Source organism: Phyllostomus discolor, chromosome 5, assembly GCF_004126475.2.
Source record: "Phyllostomus discolor isolate MPI-MPIP mPhyDis1 chromosome 5, mPhyDis1.pri.v3, whole genome shotgun sequence".
Taxonomy (NCBI): domain Eukaryota; kingdom Metazoa; phylum Chordata; class Mammalia; order Chiroptera; family Phyllostomidae; genus Phyllostomus; species Phyllostomus discolor.
Window position 1 is genome coordinate 121,797,892 of NC_040907.2, and position 4,768 is coordinate 121,802,659.

Sequence of the window (4,768 nt, forward strand, 5' to 3'; positions counted from 1 at the left end):
CTTTTTCAGAGAGATCTTCCTTTTATCTCTCCACTGTAAACCTTAATTAGACCATACAAATATTGTTCTTTTTCTTTTGCCACAATCATCAATTTGATAACCTGTTAATTTGTTTCTCTATCTCTGTTTCCCCTATTAGATTTTAAGCAGAGACTCCTGCACCTCTAAAACCTAGCAAAGGCAGTTGCCTAGTGTTTTATAAATGAATGAATGAATACACACTGTTTCTCCCAAATTCATGCCCCACCCCCAAGATACCAAGTTCACTGCAGGGAAATGTAATTCTGGCACAATCTGAGCTTCCTAGCAACGTAACACGTTCCTCTGAGCTTCCCATCACAGGAAGAGTTCAAACAAAGGCCATCATGGGTTAAAAGACACCGTGCCATAAGGTCTTTCCTGCACCTGGTTCTCATCCTACCTCAGGTAGGAATTAGACAGATTGCCTCCAACTCCACACCATTGTATACAAAGCCACAGCAAACATGGACATGTCCCCTTATGGACATGTGAGGAAACTTCCCTGGAATATAGATTTCCAGGTAGCTGAACTGACAGGATATTAGGAATATGCACACTCAATATACTTAATTAGATTAAATTCCCTCCCCCCCTTTTTTTTTGGACTGCATAAATTCTAGAATTCTTGGGCTGATTATCCATCTTGACAAGCGGGACCTTGAACTAAATTTAATTTCATTTTAAAAATGCACCTTCCTTCTAGCCCTGGCTGGTGTAGCTCAGTGGATTGAGCTCGGGCTGCGAACCAAAGTGTCGCAGGTTCGATTCCCAGTCAGGGTACATGCCTGGGTTGCAGGCCATGATCCCCAGCAACCGCACATTGATGTTTCTCTCCCTCTCTCTATCTCCTTTCCTTCCCTCTCTAAAAGTAAATAAATAAAATCTTTTTTAAAAATGCACCTTCCTTCTATTCCAACTGTCATGGTAAATTTGGTGCCTATTATATAGATAGCTTTATGTGCTATTGTCCATCCTTTAAAAAAAAAGAGCTCAGAATGAACTGGATGCTATGGAGATGGCCTGGACAGTGTCAACACGTGCCCACTCCCTGGCACAGATGAAAGGAAGAAGCAAGTTCTGGTAAAATCTGGACCTCCTGAAAGCATTATTTTGGCATTGGCTCTCCTGGAGGCCCATGGGAAAATCCACTGTGCAGAACTAGGTCTTACTTTCCAAGACCTGGGCTGGGCTGATAGCAACAACCAGATCCTTCCTATGACCAAGGAGACCAGCACTCAAACCAAGAACCACTGAAGGGTCAGCCTGGGGCCTGTGGGACTGCTGTAGAAGGGAAAGGAGTGGCAGACCCCAGAATCAGCCCCAGCTGACTCAAAACAGACAAGCCTGTCTGCTCCCACCTTGTCCAAACCAGAACTACGAGAGGCAAATCTCTGCTTGACTCATCAGCAGCCTGTCCACAGGCCAACTCAGGCCTAGTGGACTCTAGCATGGGACATCTAGAAATTTGGCAGAATGACTATATAAGCATCCTGGACTTCCCACTGAGCAGACAGAAGAATGGACCCTGTTCCCAGTGCAGCAACAGACAGCTTCCCATACTCCAGTAGACTGCACTCAGACATGCAGACACATGTGCAGACAGACCTGCAGACAGACATTTGCAGACAAATGTGCACCCAGGGATATCAGATATGCAGCTGTGGGCGCAGAGAAGCACACTTTTTCATATAAACTGACCCGTCTTTGTCCAGCAAACCCCATAAGGCACCTCAGTCTCCTCTAGAACTGCTAGCCTCACAGTTTAATGGCACTATTGCTGAAAATGAAACAGCGCTGAGTGCCTTCCACTTCCAGGCAAGATATAATAACAGGGACTGGATTTATGCTCCCACCCAAAGCAACTAAAACATAGTACAAAATCTATGAGACACCTTTTGAGACACTGAACCTAAAGCAACAGAGACAGGAAATCAACAAGGTGAGTCATACACTTTTCCCCACTTGCTGCCCTTGGAGTTTCCAGGATGCAGCAAAGGGAGAAGGAATCCCAGGCAGAGATTAGTTAAGGCAGTGAGTTAAGGAGAAGGAGCCAAGAGGGTCTCTAAGGAAATCATCCTCCCCTGGCATTTGCAGGGTTGAATCCTGGAGAGAAGTGTTGCACAGAGAGACAACTGCAGAGATGAGCAGCCCCCTCAAATACCTAGCAAAGTATAGACCAGTGCATGGTGCACGAAGATGCTACCCAAAGCCAGGAAAAGAATGACCAGAAAAGATTAGAGGGCCAAAAATATTTGCTGTTTCCACCCACCAAGCTGGAAACCTCCAGTTTTCACTTGGCTGGTAGAATACCTCGAAGGGTCTCACTTCAATAGTGTGACAAAGTTAGCCTTAGACTAACACCACCCTAGGGCCGTCTAATAAGAAAGATCCCAAAAGACCAAACTGTTTCAAGTAACTTGATGGCATCCAGAACAAAACTCAAAAATATGTATAAGAATACAGCATCCCCAACTACGTAAAATTCAAACTGTTTGGCATCCATTAAAAATTACCACCAATGCAAAGAAGTAAGAAAGTGCAACCCATAAGGAGGAGAAAGATCAATAAATAAAAACCTAGAACTCACACAGAATTTAGAATTAGCAGACAAGAACATTAAACCAGTTATTATAACTGCATTGATATTTTCAAAAGCTAGAGGAAAGAGCAAACATGATAGGGACATAAAAGACATTTAAAAATCCATATCAACTTCTAGAGAAACAGAATTGAATATACCATTAGTGAACTATAGAACAACTCAAGCAGCCTAATATATAATATATACTACACATAATATATACATATATATAATATGTTGTCTAGAGACAGGCACACATACACGCAAATATATGACTGGAATTTCCAAAAGAAAGAAGAAATAATGGCCAAAATTTTTCATCAAACTGCTAAAGCTCACCCAAGAAGAAATAAATATCCTGAATATTCCTATTATAGAAATTGACTTTGTTGTTATAAACCTTCCCAGGCCCAGTTGACTTCACTGGTGAATTCTAGCAAACATTTAAGTAAGAAATAACACCAATTCTACATACTCTGCCTTGAAACTGAAGAGCAGAGACTACTTCTGAACTCATTCTATGAGGCTAGGCTAGCATCACTCTTACAAAATTAGACAAGACATATAGAAAGAAGAAAAAGAAAGAGAGAAAGAAAGAAAGAAAGAAAGAAAGAGAAAACCATTGACTAATATCCATCATGAACTTTCACAAATTTTTTTTTAAATTTTAGAATTGAATCCAACAATATATTAAAAGACTTATACATTATGACCAGGTAGGGTTTTTCCCAAGGATCCAAGGTTGATTTAACATCCAAAAATCAATTAATGAATCAAGGGGATAAAATCCAGTTGATTATCTCAATAGATACAGAAAAAGAATTTGACAAAAATCAAGATGAAAATTCACAAGAAATCGGAAGTAGAAGGAAGTGCCCCTGACCCGATAAAAGGCATACAGAAAGTTCACAGCTAGCATCATATTTAATGGTGAGAGACTGAATGTTTTTCCCTTCAGATCAGGAACACAATGATGATGTCTGCTCTTGACACTCCTTTTCAACATTGCACTAGCGTTTCTAGACAATTCAATAAGGCAAGAAAAGATTTTTTTTTAATTTTCTGACCACATGTTTATTCAACACAAAATAATCCCTCCAAACTTTACTGAGGTGTCTGACAATGTCCAGAACAAAACCCACCTTTAAACTGGAATTCGGTTGCTGGCCCAGCCCTGGCCTTAGCTTTCTTGTCAGCACCAGGGAGCACAGCCGTCCTTTGTCCTTCAGTGTGAGTCCTGCAGGTCTCTCACTCCCAGACCTTTGGCCATTGGTCTGCCAGTCTCAGGGCAGCTGAAGTGGAAAGTGGCAGGTACAATCTCAGGGAGCAGGTGGAAGTAATCATGGAGATACTAGATGCCCTTTTGGTGAGTTACCAGTAGAAATGTCTCCAGGCAAACTCTTCCTTCACGTAGCCTCATGATTTGAGAGACCACATGGCTTCATGACATAGAGATTAGGCACGTTCTTGTCAGCCAGCTTGGGGTGTTTAAGCATGTGCCTATCCTTCTTGGCCACTGTCACTCCCTCATTAAAAAAGGAATTCATAAATGGCAATCCAGTTCTTCTTGGACATCAACAGCACCAGAGCTGCTGCATCCAAGGCCAGAGATGGAAAGCAATGCAAAAAAAGATTTTTAAGAAGTCATCCAGATTGGAAAAGAAGAAGCATATTATCTTTATTGGCATTTGACATAATCACTATGTAGAAAATCCATTGGCCTCTACAAAGACCTACTAAAATTATAAGTGAGTTTAGCAAGATTATTATAGGATGAAAGATCAATTTCCAAAAATAAATTGTATTTTGATACACTAGCAATGAACAATTAGAAATTTAAAAGAAAATTTAAATTCCATTCTAATGGAAATCAGAATGACTATCATCAAAAAGACAAGAGATAAGTGTTGGCAAAGATGTGTAGAGAAGGAAACACTTGTACACTGTTGGCAGGAAAGTAAATTGGTGCAGCCACTATGGACCATAGTATGCAGGTTCCTCATAAAATTAATAATAGAGTGAACATATTATCCAGCAATCCTACTTCTGGGTGTTTATCCAAAGGAAATTAAAACAATAAAAAAGAGACATTTGTACTCCCATATTCACTACAGCATTATTTACAATAGCCAAGATATGGAAACATCCTAGACATCCATCAACAGA

At 40.6% G+C, this 4,768-nt stretch overlaps 1 long non-coding RNA gene and 1 pseudogene across 1 annotated transcript; both read right to left on the reverse strand.

Moving 5' to 3' along the window:
* Nucleotides 1-623: 623 nt before the first annotated feature.
* On the reverse strand, nt 624-1,910 carry LOC118500466. The gene is made up of 2 exons (XR_004903025.1): nt 922-1,910; nt 624-713 (listed from the first exon to the last, which is right to left on the reverse strand). It is a non-coding gene; the product is annotated as an uncharacterized LOC118500466 (long non-coding RNA).
* A 1,323-nt stretch (nt 1,911-3,233) lies between these two features.
* Nucleotides 3,234-4,228, reverse strand: LOC114497114 (annotated as a pseudogene).
* Nucleotides 4,229-4,768: the final 540 nt, after the last annotated feature.